The sequence below is a fragment of the Schistocerca nitens genome, chromosome 7, assembly GCF_023898315.1.
Source record: "Schistocerca nitens isolate TAMUIC-IGC-003100 chromosome 7, iqSchNite1.1, whole genome shotgun sequence".
NCBI classification, from domain to species: Eukaryota; Metazoa; Arthropoda; class Insecta; order Orthoptera; family Acrididae; genus Schistocerca; species Schistocerca nitens.
Window position 1 is genome coordinate 355,051,318 of NC_064620.1, and position 23,754 is coordinate 355,075,071.

At 44.9% G+C, this 23,754-nt stretch overlaps 1 protein-coding gene across 2 annotated transcripts in view; it reads left to right on the forward strand.

Annotated features, from left to right (window-relative positions):
- The first annotated feature begins 201 nt into the window (after positions 1-201).
- LOC126195819 (nidogen) overlaps positions 202-23,754 on the forward strand; it is a 342,884-nt gene continuing 319,331 nt past the window's right edge. For both annotated transcript variants that reach the window (XM_049934458.1, XM_049934459.1), the window contains exon 1: positions 202-255. The gene's annotated coding sequence lies outside the window, so the exon portion shown is untranslated. The remainder of the gene's footprint in view (positions 256-23,754) is intronic.

Below are 23,754 nucleotides of genomic sequence, written 5' to 3' on the forward strand. Positions count from 1 at the left end.
CAGTGATGGCTGCACATGGAAACCCAGTGTGGGAGCGGGCTGCAGGCGTCATGGCGAGAGGTCGGCTGGGATAAGGAGACGGGAAGTCGGCGGGCGGCCACTCAAGTTGGCAGCCGTGGCTGCTCCCCCACCCCACCCCTTCTCACCGCGGCGCGGGCTCCTGCTCCGGGTCCCTGCTTCTGCGGCACCAGTGCTCTGCCGGCGGCGCGTCTGACGACCGCTGTTCATCCTTTTGGTGTGCCGGACTACACGCAGGTTAGTGGCGCCCTTCGCGTCTTCTGCTTACAATCTCGCAAATTTTCCGGTGCTCCACGTGCGCTCAGCGAAATCTACGGACACCGCCTTGTTGCATACCAATCATTTTTTTTATTCTGCAAGAATGCGTTCCTAAAAACCGGCCCCGAGTGCAGACTGCTCGCCAGTTGCCCACGAATTTTTGCCCGCCACGAGCAGATACAACAACAAAGATATAAACATGTAATAATTAGATACTACAGAAATACCAAGTACGCTAATGCAAAGGAATATATTTACTGAATTTATCTCATCTGTTACATTACATTAGATGCTGAAAATGACCTGCTTGTGCTTCACTGCACTTTAGCACGCGTCCTAGTATGTTAACATACACTTTGCGCAACTCTGCCGCATCAACTCTCAGGCTTTCATTACGAGTAATTTCCTTCCAGTCTTGTAAGTTATACGGTCATTTGTGTACACTTTCCCCTTTAGTCTGCTCCACAGATAACAGTCACAAGTGGTTAGGTCTGACGAACGGGGCAGCCACGGTCCTTTGCTGCCAGCCCTTTCTTCTGTGAATCTTTCATGAATTCTTGAGATTGACTCGCCTGAAGTGTGTCAGATCGCCCCGTCCTGTTGAAAGACTGCGCACGTACTTTCATGGAGAGTCAACTGTGCGTAAAATTCGTCAAATATTTGCTTATACACAGCGTTGTTTACTGTCATTTCAAAAAGTTTGGGACCTACAATACGACTTGCCGACACGGCAAATCATATTCCGGTTTCTTCACCGTGAAGAGGTTCCTCAGTAATCCTATGGGGACTGCTTGTTCACCAGTATCTGGTGTTCTGGGGGGTTCACATATCCTGTAAGATGGAATCAGGCTTCATCACATACAATAACAGCAGCGGATCCAACATTCTACTTTCAGCTGTTTGACATCGCATTGTACAGCAATTCACGCGTTTTGCATTATCATTTTCCTTCAGTTCTTGGACATGTGTCATTTTGTAGGGCTCCATTATATATTCGGTAAAACAGGTTAACAAGACCCACGCGAAACGTCCACTTTTTACAATGATTTATCAGTCGAGTTCTTTGGACTTTGTATCATTCGTGCTCGAATATCCGCGATCACAGCAGGTGTACGAACGGACGGGGATAGATTATTTTTTGCGTTTACAACTGACCCTGTAGGACGCCACTTTGTCACAATATCCTGTATACTGGTCTTAGCTGGTATGAACGCGCCAGGAAATTTCTTTGTAAAAATGCCCCGCGTACCGTTAAATGAAGCGGTAGACACGTACGGCTCCACTAATTCGAATCCTTCTTGCAGAGGATACATCTCACTGAGACATTTACTTCACACGCCGTAACTAGGCCGCAACGGATTTCGTAGTGACAATAGAAACGTAATCGCAACAATTTCGAATCAGATCAATAAATGACAATCGGCGAGCGACAGTGAGTAGTCCAGTATTCGGGGCCAGTTTTTCATCTGCGCCACCCTGTACAATAACATCAGTTTCCGTCGTCCAGTATACGCCTATGCACGAAGGCTGTTACCGGCCTCCCATGTTTGAGACAGCAGTGACATCTTCAAGGAGACATACGTCACTTTACCCCCAAAGAAACTGTGCTCAGCTGTGACAGCATCAACCACCGCATTGTTAAATCAATGCAGTCCTCACTTCCAATATGTTTTTGTTACTGAACAATGCATACAGAAACCCAAGGTCCATCCTCCGGCGCTGGTTGCGATTAGATCCTAACGTTGATTTTTGACAGTTGTCTACCTTCTAGGAAAATATGGTTTCTTTGTTGTTATAATCAATTGTGACTGATCTGATGCAGTTCCCCATGCCAGTCTATCGTGTGCAAGTTTTATCATATCTCCGGTAACTACCACAATCTACACCCATTTGAACCTGCTCACACACACTTCTCTCCATGACTAAATTAACCGCCCGCATCTCGTGGTCGTGCGGTAGCGTTCTCGCTTCCCGGGTTCGATTCCCGGCGGGGTCAGGGATTTTCTCTGCCTCGTGATGGCTGGGTGTTGTGTGATGTCCTTAGGTTAGTTAGGTTTAAGTAGTTCTAAGTTCTAGGGGACTGATGACCATAGATGTTAAGTCCCATAGTGCTCAGAGCCATTTGAACCATTTTTGAACTAAATTAACTATTTCTTGATGCCTCGGAATGTATCCTATCAACTTGTCTCTTTTTTTAGTGAAATCGTTCCATAAAGCTCAGTTCTCTCCAATTCACTGCTATATTTCAGCATACATTACGTTACCTAACCATCTAATCTTGATCATTCTTCTGTTGCGCCACATCTCAACACTTCTTTCTCTTCGTGTCTGTAATGTTTATCAACAACATTTCTTTTCAATGGCTGGATATACTAAAAAAAATTACTTACGGGAAAGACTTTTAAAAAGTTAGACTTTTATTTGGTACTATCTTTTCTTTAGCGGAGTGGGGGGGGGGGGCATTTCTTGTTATTACCAGTGTGCATTTTATATACTGGTACACCTTTCATCGTTAGCTGTCCCGCACAGCAAAAATCATACATTACTTTCAGCACCTCATTTCCTATTTTAACTCTCTCAGCCTTAGCAGACTTAACTTGACTACATCCCATTACTTTTTTGTTGTTTTTATTGATATTCATCTTAAAATTTCTTCTCAAGACGCCAGTCATTCGTTCAACTAATTTCCCGTGTGCTTTCTCTCTCCGACAGAATCTTACCAGTCAACGACAAAAAAGTTCTGCTTGGTTTCCTCTGCTGCTTCATCGAATACAGATCGAATAACACGGAGGATACATTGTAAAGCTGTTTTCCTCCATTGTAACTGCTTTCCTTCAATGTCCATCGGCTCTTATAATTGTCGTCCCTTTGATGTCCAACGGCTCATAATTCCAGTGGGTGTATTCCAGTCAACAGTACCTAAACTAATATGCATTTATTACGTAAATGTCGAAGACGCTTTAACGATATGTAAATTTAGACGTAATCCCTCCAACCATTGTCTGTTCGGCTTTTCCATAAATGTGAGTAAATAAAGGACCAGCCTTTGCTGCTGATCTCGCAAATCACGTTAACGCACTGGCGTCGGAGGCGGCTATATTTTACTTGATTCCTAATGGCGGAATTCTCGAGGATTCTACGATACAAGCATTCAACACTCCACTTTACAGTCTTAATTATGGTCACGATACAATCAGATAACTAAGACAAATTACCATTACATTCTTTAATAAAATATAGTGGAGATCGATTAGGTTACATTTTGAACAGGAACGCACGTCTACAAGTGCGCCATTTCCTTGCTGAAGGGCTAAACATATAAAATAATGAGTTCCACTGTCCTCCGTCTGGTGGCTAAGACAGCTACAGTAAACCTCTCTACCGATGCTAATTATTATGTTTTGAATGAACTTTAGAATGTGATTACAATAACCAGTGCCATAAAGAATAAAAGAATGCAGACCATCAGTGGCGGAAGAGACATGGAATGTACAGTGTGATATACACTCCTGGAAATTGAAATAAGAACACCGTGAATTCATTGTCCCAGGAAGGGGAAACTTTATTGACACATTCCTGGGGTCAGATACATCACATGATCACACTGACAGAACCACAGGCACATAGACACAGGCAACAGAGCATGCACAATGTCGGCACTAGTACAGTGTATATCCACCTTTCGCAGCAATGCAGGCTGCTATTCTCCCATGGAGACGATCGTAGAGATGCTGGATGTAGTCCTGTGGAACGGCTTGCCATGCCATTTCCACCTGGCGCCTCAGTTGGACCAGCGTTCGTGCTGGACGTGCAGACCGCGTGAGACGACGCTTCATCCAGTCCCAAACATGCTCAATGGGGGACAGATCCGGAGATCTTGCTGGCCAGGGTAGTTGACTTACACCTTCTAGAGCACGTTGGGTGGCACGGGATACATGCGGACGTGCATTGTCCTGTTGGAACAGCAAGTTCCCTTGCCGGTCTAGGAATGGTAGAACGATGGGTTCGATGACGGTTTGGATGTACCGTGCACTATTCAGTGTCCCCTCGACGATCACCAGTGGTGTACGGCCAGTGTAGGAGATCGCTCCCCACACCATGATGCCGGGTGTTGGCCCTGTGTGCCTCGGTCGTATGCAGTCCTGATTGTGGCGCTCACCTGCACGGCGCCAAACACGCATACGACCATCATTGGCACCAAGGCAGAAGCGACTCTCATCGCTGAAGACGACACGTCTCCATTCGTCCCTCCATTCACGCCTGTCGCGACACCACTGGAGGCGGGCTGCACGATGTTGGGGCGTGAGCGGAAGACGGCCTAACGGTATGCGGGACCGTAGCCCAGCTTCATGGAGACGGTTGCGAATGGTCCTCGCCGATACCCCAGGAGCAACAGTGTCCCTAATTTGCTGGGAAGTGGCGGTGCGGTCCCCTACGGCACTGCGTAGGATCCTACGGTCTTGGCGTGCATCCGTGCGTCGCTGCGGTCCGGTCCCAGGTCGACGGGCACGTGCACCTTCCGCCAACCACTGGCGACAACATCGATGTACTGTGGAGACCTCACGCCCCACGTGTTGAGCAATTCGGCGGTACGTCCACCCGGCCTCCCGCATGCCCACTATACGCCCTCGCTCAAAGTCCGTCAACTGCACATACGGTTGACGTCCACGCTGTCGCGGCATGCTACCAGTGTTAAAGACTGCGATGGAGCTCCGTATGCCACGGCAAACTGGCTGACACTGACGGCGGCGGTGCACAAATGCTGCGCAGCTAGCGCCATTCGACGGCCAACACCGCGGGTCCTGGTGTGTCCGCTGTGCCGTGCGTGTGATCATTGCTTGTACAGCCCTCTCGCAGTGTCCGGAGCAAGTATGGTGGGTCTGACACACCGGTGTCAATGTGTTCTTTTTTCCATTTCCAGGAGTGTATGAATGACGTTCGTGTTTTTGGTGGTCTGCATTTCGCAGTAGCTGGTTAATGATTATTATAATTTTATTCCACGCCATCTTGCAGTACATACGTACTGCTTCCTGCGCCACTGAAGTGATGCTGTTTTGAAAATGAGTTTCCATACATATTGATACCCTGCTCGTTCTCAAAGTCCTGAAAGTGTCTAATAAGGCGTGATTTCTGACATTTTCTGGGCATTATTCATTGATGGTATATTTCCCAGGCCCTTCCGAATTGATGATGTTCTTTTCCTTCTTGAGCGCGCATACTTCGAATATTAACCTACTGCATTAGTGTAAAACAAAGCATAACACTATAGATAAAAAAGCACTCAGTGTTCAGGCCACAAGTGGCCCAACGGGCCATCCGACCGCCGTGTCATCCTCAGCTGAGGATGCGGACAGGAGAGGCGTGTGGTCAGCACACCGCTCTCCCAGTCGTTATTATGGTTTTCTGTGATCGGAGCCGCTACTATTCGGTCGAGTAGCTCCTCAATTGGCATCATGAGGCTGAGTGCAACCCGAAAAATGGCAACAGCTCATGGCGGCCCGGATGGTCTCCCATCCAAGTGCCGGCCACCCTCGACAGCGCTAAACTTCGGTGATATGACGGGAACCGGTGTATCCACCGCGGCAAGGCCGTTGCCCGTTATAGATAGACAGATGCTGAATGAAACGAGTTTGGCTGTTAAGAAGGCAAAGTGTTAAGCCTTCAATGATTACCATAGCAGTACCGTCAAATGGTTTTTCACAGAACCCAAAGAAACTGTGGTTGTATATAAATGCTGTTAGTGGTTCCAAAATTAGCGTTAGTCACTCGTGAGTGAAACAGATGTAGCAAAGCAAAACAAAAAGAGGAATGTTAAACTCTCGTTTTCAAATGTTCCTTTACATAGGAAAACGCCTGAGTATCGTTGCAGTTTCATTCTCGTACCACTGAAAATATGAGTGAAATAGAATGTTAGTAAATTTTGAAAATTTGTGGTAAATTCCTATAGGACCAAACTGCTGAGGTCATCGGTCCCTAGGCTTACACACTACTTAATCTTAAACTAACTTACGCTAAGGGCAACACACACTCCCATGCCCGAGGGAGGACTCGAACCTCCGACAGGCCGGCCGATGTGATCGAGCGGTTCTAGGCGCTTCAGTCCGGAGCCACGCGGCTGCTACGGTCGCAGGTTCGAATCCTGCCTCGGGCATGGATGTGTGTGATGTCCTTAGGTTAGTTAGGTTTAAGTAGTTCTAAGTTTAGGCGACTGATGATCTCAGATGTTAAGTCCCATAGTACTTAGAGCCATTTGAACCGTTTTTTGAGCCTCCGACAGAGGGAGCCACGCGTGGCAAGGCCCCCTAGACCGCGCAAACCGTGGCAAGGCCCCTAGACCGCGCGGCTACCCCGCGCGGATAGAATATTAGTGTCAGTGGTGTTGAGAAACAGCTGAAATCGTTAAAACTGAATTTTGCTTCAGGGCGATCTATACTGAATTCGCGGCTAAATTAGCCGCTCTAAAACTGTCAAGTATCGTAGATACCGTGAACAAAAACGATGCACACTGGCCAGTAGTTGGAAGAAAGAACGGGTCACACCCGTCCACAAGAAGGGCGGTCGAAGTAATCCACAAAATTACTGTCCAGCACCCTTGACATCGATTTGTTGTGGCATCTTAGCACACATTCTGAACTCAAACATAATGAGGTATCTCCAACTAAATGATCTCCACCATCCCAAGCAACGTGGATTCCGAAAACATGGATCACGTGAAATCCAGCTTGCACTTTTCTCACTTGACATACTAAAAGCTTTGGATCAACGCAGTCAGGTAGATTCAATATTTCTCGATTTCCGAAAAGCATTTGACTCAGTACCACATCTGCGCTTATTATCAAAAGTACGATTGTATGGTGTGTCAAGCGAAATTTGCGATTAGACTGAGGATCTATTGGTAGAGAAGACGCAGCAAGTTATCTTGGATGGGAGTCACCATCAGATATAGAAAAAGCTTCAGGTGTGCCCCAGGGAAGTGTGCTCGGAACCTGGCTTTTAATGTTGTATATTAATGACCTTACAGACAATGTTAATAGTAACCTCAGACATTTCCCAGATAATGCAGTTATCTATAACGAAGTACTTTCTGAAATAACCTGCATAAATATTAGTTAGATCTTGATAAGATTTCAAACTGGTGCAAAGACTGGCAACTTGCTTAAAATGTTCAGAAATGTAAAACTGTATACTTCATAAAACGAAAAAAACAAAGTATCCTATGACTTTAGTATCAATGAATCACAGTTGGAATCCAGCTAGATAGGCCGGAAATTGCGGTCATGTGTGCATAAGGTGTGCCTGCTTGTGCGGATCTGAGGGTATTTCCCTTTCTTTTCTGAAGAAAGCTTTTACAGAAAGCGTAGTGCGTAACAGTCATTTCGTTGTCCCTGTCTGCAACTCTGAAGACCACAACAACATCTGAGTCGTGGGGAGGGGAGTCGAAGGAGTCGGTAAAAGAGTCGGTAAAAGTACGAGAGTGAAATGGTTGAAATGTGCAGTGTTCACTGAAATGAACTTCGAAAAAGTGGATGAAAAATCTTTCTGGTTGACTTAGATGTATCTGCTTCTCTGTAGTCGCCACATTCGAATAATTGACACTCATTCGCGATGTTATTATTACTTGTTAAAGTTTGGTTATTAATGACCGAGATTATCTTTTCCTTTATATCTGAAACTAGTCTGCTGGCTTTTGTGTAGTGCATGGTGGAGGATAGTTAATATCATTCTCAATCGTGCTTTTTCCACACGTGTGAAGAAAGAAACAGTGGCCATTAGACCGTATGCGCTCCGATCTCTCTCATTAAACCCCTCTGCACATTAAGTCATATATAGGATTCAAGCAGTAAAATTGTTTTGTCGTCTATCTACAACATTAATTCTATAAATACATCCATATCTCTCCCGCACCCATATAATTTGTGGCAAGAACGCCCGCGTAGCCGCTAATTATTCCCGACAACACTAGTGACTGTAACAGCACTTCATCTTTCAGGCCAGCTAGAGGAAGGGGCGTTAGAGTTTAGCGTACCGTCGACTCCCAAGTCATTATTGACAGAAAACAAGCTCGAAATGGGAATGGAGAAAAAATTCGAGGATGGCCTTGTTTAATGTACCTCCGGGAATTCACCTGCAGTGTTTTAGGAGAACTAAGAAAAATCTGCATCAGGATAATCGAACAGGGATTTGAATCCCCACTTCCCAAAAATAAGAGTACATTGTCTTAACCGCTATGTCACTTGACTCGATGTCGATCCCAAATACTGAAATGCTACCCCCTTCCAGTAACAAGGAATCGCTTGAGAGTCTTGTTTACAGCTTTCTTTGCGGACTAATTGGATGTTCGCAGAATTCTCCAAACAACTCCATATCTTCTTTTCGCCCACTCTACATGTGGACATTTTGTATTCGCTCCCTCCTCTTCAAACAGCTCTGCAATATTAACCCTAGATATTTAATTGGTGCGATACATTCCAGGGATCTATCAGTGAAGTCTGGTGCTATAGGTGGTTTTAGTCCTGTGGACGAGTATAATGTAGCATCTGCACGTATTTAAGGCGAGTCGTGATGCACATATAGCTGAAATGACGCCATGCAATTCTGGATTTACTTGCAGATACTTGAGTTATACTTGGCTGCACGCAGTTATTACATGGCAAATGAATAGTTTGAGATTGCATTTCACTTCAGCTGTTAAACAGCTCTTCTTTCCTAGGAAATGACAGTTAAGAGTAACGTTCACGCAGCTACGCTAACTTAACATTTCTCCATCATACCTTCATCTTTTCACTTTTTTTATTTATTGCTTCTTCAGCCCATTTCTTTTCTTGTGTTCTTCTAGTTGTCTGCTGGGAAACGTGCCCAATTCTTAACTTCGTCTCCATAGTTTGTCCAATATTTGATTTCCTGCTTATTTGTGGCAATCACTTAAAGATGTTTCCGTTTTTACCTAAGACTGTTAAATCTTCATTCTAACTTTTATAGTACAGTTTTTCTCTCCAGCTTGTTAGAATTCATTCCGTAAATTTGCATATGAACCATTAAACAGTTCCCGTAATTACATCTGTTTTTTTTTCTTTTTTTTGTTTGTGATCTTCCGTTTTACATTTTAACTGAACTACGTATTTCTGCTATTTTATGTTGACTAACATCCTCCCTACGATCTTTCTGTTTTCATTGTTTGATTTCCTTTTGTCTATTCTAAACTAGCATTTATGGACGATTGCTGCCCTGGAATGCTGATTTCTGTATTTCTAGAGAACTATTTTTGTTATAAACTTGTTTTGTTCAGTCGCTCTTTGGAAATATTGCTTTAATGGATACTTTTATTCTCCACTGATACAGGATGTTCCAGAAATGTTGTGACAAACTTCGAAGAGTTGCAAAGGGTGTCTTGAGGAACAAATCGAGGATAGGAAACCGTGCCCAGAAACGTCATGCAACTACGCTACAGAGCGTCGAAGTTAAGGCGACGGCGCCTGCCGCTAAGCAACCCCTTCGGCAGCTTTGTACGCTGACGGACAGTAGGCGGAAAGTTTCGCAATTTCATTTGTTAATCAGTGACTGCGACTGATGGCCAAAATCGCCAGTGGAAAAGATGGAGTTAGCTGCTGTGTAGAACAGTGATACTCTGTTTCTTCGGTGAATGACGGTTTCGGACACGGGTTTCCATCTGCAGTTAGTTTTTCTCTTGTGTACCGCAAAACATTGGAGATTTTTTAGGGTTCCAGGAAAGTAATAAAACTGTGGATGTAAATCCGTGTCGAAACAGTCATCCACCGAGGCAACAGAGCATCTCTTTTATAGGAGACAAGGCGTTTCTACACAGCTGCTAACTCCATCTTCTCCCCTGGCTATGGTGACAATCAGTCGCGATCACTGAATATCAAGCAGCATTCCGAGACGTTCCGCCTACAGTCCTTCATCGTACAATCTCACGTTTGCTGCCGAAAGGATGGCCTAGTAGCAGGAGCTGGCGCCTATAACTTCGACGCTCTCTAGCGTCGTTGGATGACGTTTCCGGGCACGGTTTCCTATCCTCGATTTGTTCCTCAAGACACCTTCTATAACCTCTCGAAGTTTGTTGTAACATTTCTTGGGTACCCTGTATATACTAATAGCAATTCGGTTACTGTTAAGCTACCGTGAGGCACTACGAACGTCTTTTTTCTAATGAGTACACTCGGTGTTTTTGAGCCACTAAGAATACTTCGAAGCAATCACACACGTGAGAGGAAACCCTTTTGTACTTAAGCGATCACACTTGTATCCATCTTATTTACTATAGCACTCTGTGACTGACTACCACAATATGCACATCTAAAGACGCTTGTAACGGCAAACATTTTGTGTTCAATGACGATTTTCTATCAGCTGTAGATTGTTATTTTGTGGTCGTGCCAGAAATAGATAACGAATCTACACACTGGTAAATATTTGTAGGACTTGCAATGGCGCCTAAGAATACACATCCATGCTTCTGTATTTACGTAGGACTGAATTCGCTTATCTGTAACTAACATTAATACTCTTCTCAGTAAACTAAATCAATAGCTGCACTGACTTTCATCTAGGGCGAAACAAGATGGGAATTTTAATTGCGGATTCCGAACTATCGTCCTCTCATGTGTAAGTGCTGCGCAGTGCATAATTCAGAGAATGTTGTACGATCTCAGTAAGGTTATTATATATCAAGCGCATGAGATATGCCGAGCAGTACAAGTTTAAGGCGACAGTAGGGAAAAAACGTAAAGGTCATTCGTCACTTACATTGCTACTTCAGCACTTTTCTGTCCCTGGAACACCGGGACTCCCCGGTTTTGTTTCTTACAAGATAAGTACTTCTCAGCCCCGGAAACAGTGGGATTCCCCCATTTCATTACGCAGACGATGGTTGCTTGCAGTTATTTATACACAAATTTCGCAACCGCACACAAAGTGGGTGTTGCGGGTTATCGGTAATATTTCCCCTGCCGCGCCACTGTTCAATTGCAACATTTTTCGGTCGCCGAATGTAGGGTATTCCCGATCGTTCGAATTCAGAGTGATGTACTCGCGAGAAATTTTCAGCTCTGAAAATAAACCAATGAGGTCGGTGTTTATCTGGTGTTACGCAGAGCCACTGACCGTTGAAAGACACTCTCTTCGTTATCATAGTCGCTAATTTTAGTGCGCGCTTGTGTAAACAGCTACGTAACACTAATGAAATTACTGCTACATTCGTCGAAAAAACTTATCACTGGTAAAGAAATACTTACGAAAATCTATTAGAAAATGGGAGAGACTCGGGAATGTTGGCTTTTATTGTTATATAGAAACACAAGTTCAGCACTTTGAAGCAAATTACACAGCATCCGAAATTAGTTTCGATGCTCTCGTACGAGGGCGTGCGGGAAAGTAATGCCTCCGAATATTTTATGTGAAAACTTTTCAAGCTTTGTAAGTAAAACAAACGTTATTAACATTCTACATCTTTATTCTTAATGTGCACATATTTTCAATGCTCTGCCGCTATCGGGCTCCGAATTGTAGCGTGTAACATGGCAGTGTACAACGTAACTATGCCGGTGCGTGAGAAACAGCGTGCTGCAATCGAATTTCGAATTTGAAGAGTTCATCGACACATGGAGCACCCTCTCTTCAGCATGACAATGCCAAACCACACACGATCGCTGCGACATCTGCAACAATCCGACAATCGCCCCATCCGATTTTCATCTGTTCCCAAAGCTTGAAGACCGCCTTCGAGGACATCACTTTGATAGTGCTGAAGCTGTGCACACAGAGGTGAGGTTGTGCCTCCGTTAACGAAGTCAGAAACATTCTACAGCAAAGGTATCAACAGAAAAATGAGTTCATCAGCAGGGTGACTACCTTGAGAAATATATACGTAGACATGAAGAACAAAGAAGTGGAATATTAATAAACTTTGTTTTATTTAAGAAACTATAAGAGTTTTCACATAAAAAATTCTGAGGCATTTGTTCTCAGCAGGTCATCGTAGTTTCTCCAAAGGACCTCCGTACTGAGAGTGAATATTAAAACCTGTAAACGATAGAGGAAGAGAAAAAAAATTTAAGAAGAACTGGTTGCTACTTGCACGCTGAATGTATGACTCGGTATGTTAGACGTATTCGTGAGACTACCAATCACAGATTATACAGCGAAGAAATTTAAATGTAAAATTTTGAGTCACAGCCCAAAATAAAATGCTGGCTGTATCTTTTCAAAGCGTAACATATATAGTTTGAGGCTCAGCAACTTGGTGAATGCTTGTGATTACTGCAAGATACTTGTGTTATTCAGACGAGGAACAAAGATAGTCTTTATGGAACATGTTTGATTTCAGTTCAGCGTTGTTATGTCTTCGTCCAAAAAAAAAAAAAAAAAAAAAAAAGACACGTCTATGTAAGTTTAATAATGCGTAGGATTAGCCACCCTAAATGAATGCGGTTTGGTCATGTAAGATGAAGTAGCATTGTTTCTGATCAGTTTCTTTTCTCGTCGCATTTACGACAGGATGTAGCAACACACTGATAAGCCAAAACGCTATGACCACGGCACGTGACGCTGTAATGGAAGTACACAGCGTATTTGACAGTTGAAGGTACAAACGAAAGGAGCGAACAGAGGAAGCTGAAACAAGCAAACAGTCCTAGTAAACATAGGTCCGGAAACCAGTAGTATCCCCCCATGAGATGTATACGACTCAGTACGTGAATACTTTATAACAGAGTGAAATAATAATTAAATCAAGACCCTAAACTGTCGACAGGCGTTGATATACATCAACGGGGATAGTTGAAACTGTGTACCCCGACCGGGACTCGAACCCAGGATCTCCTGCTTACATGGCAGACGCTCTGTCCACCTGAGCCACCGAGGGCACAGAGGATAGTGCGACTGCAGGAATTTTATTCCTTGCACGCTCCCCGTGAGACCCACATTCCCAACTTTATGTCCACACACTACATTCGTAGTGCCCCTGCCCATTACACTCATTACTCGCGGCAGACAATCTTACTTAGTCCCGTAAGAGTTCGGGCAATGCGTGTGCATCCAGCAGAGAAGAAGAAGGTCAATGGCCGGTTAGCCTTAACTATATATGGAGAAGGTATCTGTTCTTTCGGACTTCTTGGAATGAAATGACAATTAAATCAAGACCCTGCAGTGCACTATCCTCTGTGCCCTCGGTGGCTCAGATTGACAGAGCGCCTGCCATGTAAGCAGGAGATCCCGGGTTCGAGTTCCGGTCGGGGCACACAGTTTCAACTGTCCCCCTTGATGTATATCAACGCCTGTCGACAGCTTAGGGTCTTGATTTAATTATCATTTCATTCCAAAAGAGCTGCATGGTCACCGATGGTATATGTTCTTTCGGACATGTCCGAAATAACAGATACCTTCTTCATATGTAGTTAAGGCTAACCGGCCATTGACCTTCTTCTGTGCTGGACGCACACGCATTGCCCGAACTCTTACGGGACTCGGTAAGAAGAAATCCACTGACATAAGTGACTCTGAAAAAAAGCATATAGTCATCGCCCAGCAACTGGGGACGAGTATAGCTGAAATGGCGAAACTGATTGGCTGTTCGCCTTCTTTTGTCGCGAGTATCTATGGAAAGTGGGTAACTGCCCGAATCACAAGGTCATGATCGTGCTGCACAGTGTTTTCATAATCATGATAGTGGACTCACGTTGATGTGTCAGCCACCAGATTCGGCTGATCTGAACCTGATGAAACACATGTGGGACGCTCTTGTGCACAGCTCCTCTCCCACAAACCATCAGTTCTTATTCTACGGGAATAGCCAGACTGGTGCGTAAACATCTGGAGCTGCTTATCTCACGCAACATACCAAGGAATTTTCGAATCCATACAATGTGGAGTCACTGTTGAATCAACACACTATGAAGCAGGAGGTCATCTCCCTAAATTGTTACAGCGTACGCCAACATTCAGCATGACCAGGCTGCACCATAGTGTAAAACATACGAATACAGTCATCAGAAGATGGCGCGAATATCAGGGAATAAGGTCACGTGACGACAGGGTCATTGGAGATGGAGGACAATCTCGGGTTATCCAATGGCAAGGAAAGAATTAACCGCGCCCTTCCGAAGGAACAATCCTGACTGACATTTACCTTACGCGATTTAGGGAAACTGTGGAAATCGTAAATCTGGATGACAGGCCAGCGTTTTCAACATCATTATCCCTATCGCCATGTTGCGTCTTACCATCGCGAAACGTCACTCGACCTAAAGGCTTCAGAATGTGAGAAAGAAAGGTTACAGATGAACTTTCCACCCATGTCTAGATCCTTACACCGCAATGCTGACTGCTGACTGAGAAAAATAGGAGAAAGAAATATGTCGTTATGTGATTAAGGAATAATCCCGGCGCTCGCCTGAAGTGTGTTACAGAAGAGACGGAAAACGTAAATCTGGTTGACTGGTCGGGGAGTAAGAATCTCGTTTCTCAGAACTTCAAATGCATGTATAGCACCACTGCAGCAACGAACTCTACGCAGCCCCTTGAAGCGAAATCATTTATGACTTAAATTAGGATAATCATTTTCTAAGTCATACAACTGACAGTAAAACATACTTAATCAAAGCACTGTTCGAGTAGCAGTATACAACGTAAAGTCACATTAAAGTAACCACCTGCCAAAAGCCTGAATAACCACCGTTTGCAGGAAAAATTTGGAAATTTGTTGTAAGTTTCTGTGGGAGCAAACTGCTGAGGTTCAAATGGCTCTGAGCACTATGGGACTTAACTTCTGAGGTCATCAGTCCCCTAGAACTCAGAACTACTTAAACCTAACTAACCTAAGGACATCACACACATCCCTGCCCGATGCAGGATTCGAACCTGTGACCGTAGCGGTCGCGTGGCTCCCGACTGTGGCGCCTAGAACCGCTCGGCCACCCCGGCCGGCAAACTACTGAGGTCATCGGTCCGTAGGCTTACACACTACGTAATCTAACTTAATCTAACGTACGCCAAGGACAGTACACACATCCATGCCCGAGAGAGGACCCGAACCTCCGACGGAAGGGAGCCGCGCGAACCGTGGCAAGACGCCCATAGACCGCGCGACTATCCCGCGCGGCCCGGTTGCACAACTGAGCGCTGCAATACGTGGAGGGGCAGAGTAGACGAGATTCTAGAAGATACCGAAATGGAGTGAAGTCATGCCGACAGCTGCAAGACGTGCAGGAAGTTAGTCAGTGAGGTTCTGGAAGGTACGGTCAGGCATCTGCAACCATGCCGATTCCACTGCCGTGGCCAGCTGCGCTAAGTCTTTTGATTGGCGACCCATGGCATGAACAGCGCAATGAAGGTGGCCCGCACATTCTAGATCGGGTTTTTATCCGTGTAATTTGGTGGCCTGGGGAGTACAGTAACGTCATCCTGATTCTCTTCGAACCACTCACTTACTGTGTGAGCTGTGTGACACGTTGCGTTGTCCTGCTGGTGGAGGCCATCGGGACGAGGAGAAACAAACTGGACAGATGGATACTTGCGTTGAGCCGTTGTGTCTTCCAGAATGACGAGATCACCTAAGGAACGCCACGAAAACTTCCCCAGACTATAACGCGCTTACCTCCGGCCCCGACACTGATTGTTGCAAAGTATCCGCTTCCGGACGTTTCAAGCCGTACACGCAACGGCCATCTGTCCGATGCAGCATAAAACGTGATCCAACTGAAAAGACCGCCTGGTGCCATTCAGCGTGCAAATTCCAAACTTGGCTGCTGATGAACAGCGGTCAGCATTGACGGTCGTTGAGGGTACGCTTTTGGTGGCTCCATGATTTGGTTCGTCTTGGAGGTCAGTTGCTCAACAGTTGCTCATTTGTTCGCCCGTACTCATTTCCACATACGTCTTTCTACCCTGTCGTTTATGGCCCGTGGTGCACCACAGCAGCTTGGGCACCAGTTCTGGATAGCGCCGCTTTGCCATGCGCGGTGTGTTTTAACCACGGCAGCACGCGATGAGTTTATGAACTTAACCGGTTTGAAATCCATCCACCCTTGGCTTGGAAGCCAATGATCATTCCCTTCTGGACGTCAGATAAGTCGCTCCGCTTACGCATTACGTTGACGACTGCACGAATTTCCGAGTCCCCCCCAGACAGGCTTCGTATACCCTCCATTGCTACTGGTGCCACTTGCCGTCTGTGAGTGGTTATTACACGTTGATGTCGAACATAGGCGGTGGTTAGATTAATGTGATTGGACTGTGTATTTCCATTAATATTCTCTCTCATCTCAGCGTTCACAGGCCCTGTAGACCACGCGCTGCATCAACGATCTGATTCCACCGCCTTCTATCTCTCGCAGCCTCTCTCCACCCTATGGAAATTCCTAATGTTGCGATGTCCTTCTCTATGTCATCTTTCCACCTTGTACGGGGCGGCCCAATGGTCTTGTTGCCTGGAGAGTTCCTTCAAATGCTTTCTTGGTGATTCTGTTGTTTTCCATTCTAGCCACATGTCCAGCCCATTGCAGTCTCCTACTTCTTAATTTCTGGATGATGGTTGCTTTATTAACTGATAAATTTAATTGTTCTTTCGAATTCTCGATACACCATTCTCCAACAGAGGCCCCCAGATTTTTTACATTACTTTTCTCTCGAAAACATTCAGTTCTTCTCTTTCATTCTTTGTAAGCGTCCAGCTTTCTGAACTGTACAGTACTATGGGGCAGATGATAGTGTTGTATATCTTCATCTTTGTGGTGATTGACAAAGCTTTACTTTTGAGTGGGTTGCTTAGTGAGTACATACATCTTGACCCTGAGGCTATTCTTTCATTTATATCCATTGTTATGATATTTTTACTGTTGAACGTGATCCAAGGTATTTAAACTGGAGAACTTTTCTGAATTTAGAATGGTGGTCAATTTCAAAGTAAGGATTTGGGTTTATGACTCGACCTATTTCCATATATTCGGTTTTCTCTTGGTTAATCAAAAGCCCCATTTTGCTGGCATTTCCATTAATACACACGGCACAATTATGTCATCTTGCAATAGCCAGTCACCAGTTGTTTACCGTTTGGATCTGTGAAATACACTGCTGGCGGCTAAAACTGGAATCCTATGAAGGCGTCAGATTGTCATGAAGCGTACAACACACTTGTATATACAAATGATTAGCGTATCAGCGAAACATCATATACACTGGTGTCCAAAATTAAAGTAATAAAGGGCTATTTCCCCTCCGGTGTCTAATTCATGATATAATCATACAAACTGTCAACCAGATGTCCGTACGATCGTATTTTGCATGGAAGATGGCATTCCGGTCAGTGGACAACCACGTCAACGATGACGTCAGGGCACCTATGAAATGAGGTAATGTTTGCCGGGTAGCCCCACATCACAATCGCTGTACACAGTCACAGATGATGCAGCGTGGCACAGAGAAGATGCATACTGGACTCTCTGCGGTGGAGGGCCACAGAAAGAAAGGAAGCAGGACAGTAGCAAAGTGATTTGTCCCGATGGCTTAGTGTGAATCGTTCTGTTGTTTTTCGGATGTGGCGACAGAAACATGGATCCCCATGACGAGGGCAGGGGCTACCACGTGTGACTTCAGAAGAGAGGACCGTTATTTGGCTGTAAGGGCACGGCAGTGCCGCCTTCATACTGTACGGCGACTGGCATGCGAGTTCTCTACATCAACTGGACGTTTTGTATGGAGGCAGGTGGCTTCGGCAGAGTGGCCTTTATTATCGGAGACCGGCTGCATGTCTACCTCTGACACGTCTTCACAGAAGGGAACGTCTAGAGTGGAGTCATCAACATGTCACTTGGACACTCGAACAGTGGGTCATGTTGTCTTCACAGATGAGTCCCGATTTAGTCTGGAGAGTAATTCTCGAGGGAACGTAAAACACAGTTTCGGGACCCAGACATTGCGGAAACAGACCGATATCGAGGAGGATCGCTAATAGCATGGGCAGGGATTATGTTTACCACTCGAAGCGCTGTTCATGAAATTGAATCGGTGAACTGGCAAGGTTTAATTGCTCTCAGGTATCGCGACGAGATCTTGGGACCTGATTTGCGGTTATTGCGAGGTGCTGTGAACCCAGACTTCGTATCGATCGATGATATGGCTCGATCTCATAGAGCACGGCTAACTGATGTTTTCTTGAAAACGGAAAATACTGACCGCGTGATCTGCTCGCTCTTCCGATTTGAATGAAATAGAGAAAGTCTGGGATCCACTAGGGAGGCTGCATCACATCAGCATCCACCAACCACTCTCCAAGACTTGCGAGCAGCTCTGCAGTAAGAGTGGGCGTTATTGCCTCAACGTGCGACTGATGATGACATTCACAGCATGTCCCGTCGTTGTCAGGCATGTAACGCTGCCAGAGGTGGTCACACCCAATACTCAGCACATTAACCAATTGTGTGCAAATCCGTTATGTTGGAAAAAACGAAGAACATTTTTGTCTAGCGTTATGCATGTTGCAGTTGTTTACTTTTGTATTCTTTACATACTTTCTATTTTACTGTCACCTGTTTAAACTGTGTTGTGGCAAAATAAACGCAACCTTGCAAAATTCCTTATTGTTGTTTTAATTTTGGACACTAATGTAGTAGACAGAAATGAGACCATCGAATTCTGTATAAAGAGGAAGAATGCACAGCGGGTTTAACATTCAGAAATCGGACTTGAATGCTGTTTGTTTGTGAGAAGATTTTCTTATATTTCGTGTATGAAGGTCGCCCAGCACGTACTGAAATTGAACAGCAGCAAGGTCGTGGCCTATCGACAAGCGGCCTATCGTTCTGTGATACTGCTGCTCGCTTTCGTCAGAATTGCACAACTGTCATGCGAACGCGGAATTCGACGGTTTCAGGAGGGCTATACTCACCGCCACGCAGGATCTCAACGGCTCCACGTAGCTAGCGCCCGAAAGGACAGACATTGTTTACTCGTCTGTGCAGGACCGTATAGGCACGTCACCATATTAAGTAAGGAAATTGGCTTGTTAAGTCCAACCTAACACAGTGACGACGTCTGGAGCGCCACATACTACAAGGACGGCGACGATTGTTGCTCCTTCCCAAACGCGTCAGTAGAGAGAGGCACGCCGGCAGCAGTGCGCAGTGCGCCCACGACGACAATGAAAACGCGATCGGCACTAGGACTGTTGATATTTTTAAACGTATCAGTAATCCGATATATCGAGATCGGCTCTCGACATATCAAATATATATATATATATATAGAGAGTGAGAGTGAGAGAGAGAGAGAGAGAGAGAGAGAATGTCGACTATAGATCTATAGAAGTATCGGCTGCACATTGTAAATATACTACCGGTTTACAGCTGTATATTTAAGTATTGATTTATTATTAGATATCCTATACATCAACAAGCTAGCAGTCTGGTTATCTCCCTTAGAGCAAGAATTGAAAGGAAAACGATGCATGTTCACGCTTGGCGATAACCACTTTGTTAACAATAGTAACTGCACGTAAGTGGCACAATAAAAGGTGTCCGATTGGCCTGTCGTTCGGTTTCGTTGCATACGGGATTTGTCTGGAACACTTCATGCCGACTTCCTTGTATGTTTTTTTTTTTTCTTTTTTTTCATTTCTGCAAACGCCAGCGACCTAGCAGCTGTAGTATCAAAATTTCGTGAATTTAAACGTTGCAGTTTCTGTTGGTAGCGCCGAGCGCCGATTACGTCAGCATACCCCCTCACACGTCTCCATTCACCGCAAAAACCAATCGTGCCAGTTACATCTTTTTCAGCAACCATTTTTGAAGAATACCGATGTGAATAAATGTAGCACACTAGCTGCGTTAAAAATTGTTGTTTAACACAACTGGAGTGCTATTTCTCCACATAGGAAATCTTGTTATTCGATTCATACACACCATCCCCCTCTGCTGCCCTCCCCCAGTGCAATGGACTTCTTCTTCGTGCCACCTATACTTGCTTCACACGGTCAAAGAGAAAGACTGGACGTGATGGGAGCTCAAAAAGTAGTAAGACTCCTTCACACAGTGAAAGTAAATTTATGTTCTACTACAATATCAAAAGAACAGTTTCATATATTAACAGAAAATTGCGGGAAAAATGTAATATAAAATAAAAATATCTGCATCTGACAGTATCTTCCCGATATCGATATGTAGGGAGAAAGTATCAACGATATTTATCGATATTTCTTGGAAAGTCACTGATATATCGGTATTTTATCAACAGCCCTAATTGGCACCACATATTCTTTTGAGACGAGTCTCGGTTCTGCGCACATCATCGCGGTGATTGCTTCCATGTGTGTAAGTTTCGAGGAAAACGAACGTTGTCAGATGACATTCGTCATCGTCGTACGGGCGGTATAGGATGCCATTGAGTACGGGGCACGATCGCATACATGTGCCTTATTTCCCAAGCAGCAAAATTTCTCAGGGCAAAGATAATCGCAATTGCTTTGAGATAAAGAGCTAAAATCGACTCAAACTCAGTTTTGCCTAGAGACATATTTTTCCAGCCGAAGATACTCAATAGGAAGAATCATTTTGATGAACCAAACTATTTTATGACCTGCCTTAGTGGACTGACAGCCGACGCTGTTCTGATTGTATACATTTTCAATACAAATGTAATCTTTTCTCTGAGATTCCTGGCTAACCACACACTCCGAAATCGCGACATATTGGGAAATAAACAGCCAAATATTTGTGACAAGCGAGCAACAAAATTACCATTGTTGTTTGTTTCTGTCGCAACAATTTAAGCTGTCCTCTTATACTCCCACCTAACCATACCGTTGGCAGTCGCGACATACGTAGTTATGACAAGCAACAAGAGTAATGCTACTGCTGTTCGTTTCACACACAGCAATTTTGCCCCTCGTTTTCTAATCAGATAGAAGTCACAAAGTCGAAGATAGTCATTACTGAGAGCGCGCTCATTATCAGAAGCAGTCAGAAAGCTTGTAATGGTGTTGCAGGGTAGGTTGTGCTGAGATATAATAATTAAGAAAAAATGGATATGCTGCGCCATTTTAGGGTTAACTGGGACTGAACCTAGGCAACCAGGTCACATACCCGCAAATTCATGCGGCTCGCCAGAGAAGGTGTCGCCAAACGTGTTCTTCTTTTGGTTTCCTAAAATCGAACAAGAAGGCATGCAAAAATTGGACGTGGGACGATAGTAGAGATGGAACCCGAGCCAAAGGCTGAGCAGTCTCGTGCGCTATCATCTACACTACGCGAACAACTGACAGTAATTGTATCTGATGGACCGCTTGAATTGGCTCGCGTTACGGCCTGATTGAATAACTCCACAGCCAATTAACTCGGAAACTGCACAACATATTGAATATTTTTCTTAACAATTGTTTCTCAGCGCAGCCTACCCTGCATCACCCTTAGAACCTTTTGAGACGTTTCTGACCACCATGTATGTAAATAACATCGAATATTCGAGAACATACTTCTAGCATATGAATAACAAGTCCCACAATGTGTTACAAACGCTAAGGTGAAAAAATATATTAGCGTATAAAACGCTGCGAACCTTCTTCACTCCATTTCGTCATCAACATTCTTAAACACTACGTTACGCGGCAGACTTGCAACTTGTATCTCCAGTATCGTTAGAGTCTCTTTGGGCATTTACCACTGATGCGTCATTTAATAATGTGAATTTAAGTATAAGAAATCGAACCGAGGGTGACGTTTCTGTAATAAATCTTCAGCGCACCGTTGCTTTGGAACGGCATATTGCAAGCTATAATAGCAAAAATTTTTTAAATTTTTGAAAAAATAATCAGAGATCTTAAAATTAGTTAAGATTAACATTTAAAACAGTCTTGATCGCAATTTTGTTATTGGAGTGAGTGGCCGGTTTCGACTCTTTCATAGAGTCATCTTCAGACTCCGTCGGCTCAATGAGTTACACGAGCATCGAGGGTCGACGGAACTCGCCTGGCAGTGTCCATCCACCGCTCTGGAGTCTGAAGATGAGTCTATGAAAGAGTCGAAACCGGCCACTCACTCCAATAACAAAATTGCGATCAAGACTGTTTTAAATGTTAATTTTATGCGATGGCAAAGCTGCGAAACCAATATAGCGTCCGTCGCTTGGAAGCGTCGAGTGACACGTCATTTCGACGTCACTTCCAAAAATGTTCAAATGTGTGTGAAATCTTGTGGGACTTAACTGCTAAGGTCATCAGTCCCTAAGCTTACACACTACTTAACCTAAATTAACCCAAGGACAAACAGACACACCCAAGCCCGAGGGAGGACTCGAACCTCCGCCGGGACCAGCCGCACAGTCCATGACTGCAGCGCCCTAGACCGCTCGGCTAATCCCGCGCGGCGACGTCACTTCCTAGTAAGCTATAGAAGCCATTGCTGCAGAAATTCATTGGCTGAGAAGCTGCTCATTGGCCAATAGCACAGCGAGTTTCAATGATGGGAAAGAATTTTATGCTCAGGATATAAGACCTCCTGGTTAGTATAGCCAGCGATCTGGATAGCAGTCGTTTCACTTCCGGCGTATTAAGGCAGGTGGCTGTGCCCTACATTCGAGCTCAACGTGACATTTCCTTTCAACAAGATACCGCAAGACCGCATGTTGACTGTGCTGACCTGACCTACCTCAGTACAGAGGGTATCGACTGTTGCTCTGAACGGCATGTCCTCCTCATCTCTCACCCATAGAAAACATCTGATCACGGCTCGCCGTGACACTGGTACATCACTACAGCTGGTGAACTTTAAGCTCAGGAATCGAAGCTCAGAATCAATGCCTAGCAACGTTACAATCTACTATTGTTCCCAGAAGTGGCATGTCTGTGTACTAAATTTCGCTCTCCGTACACTCCCAGACCGCCTACAGATTTAAAATGGTTCAAATGGCTCTGAGCACTATGGGACTCAACTGCTGTGGTTCAAAAATGGCTCTGAGCACTATGGGACTCAACATCTTAGGTCATAAGTCCCCTAGAACTCAGAACTACTTAAACCTAACTAACCTAAGGACATCACACACACCCATGCCCGAGGCAGGATTCGAACCTGCGACCGTAGCAGCCCCGCGGTTCCGGACTGCAGCGCCAGAACCGCACGGCCACCGCGGCCGGCCCCTGCTGTGGTCATAAGTCCCCTAGAACTTAGAACTACTTAAACCTAACTAACCTAAGGACAGCACACAACACCCAGCCATCACGAGGCAGAGAAAATCCCTGACCCCGCCGGGAATCGAACCCGGGAACCCGGGCGTGGGAAGCGAGAACGCTACCGCACGACCACGAGATGCGGGCCCTACAGATTTACTTTCCTGCTATACTGTGTATGCACAACAAATTAAATTTTCCTATCCTCGTTGGCGTTACAATTTTAATCACCAGAAATGTACTCGTCTAGAGCTAGACACATTCTCTGTGACATAGTCCGAGTGATATTACGATATAATAAAATCGTTCAG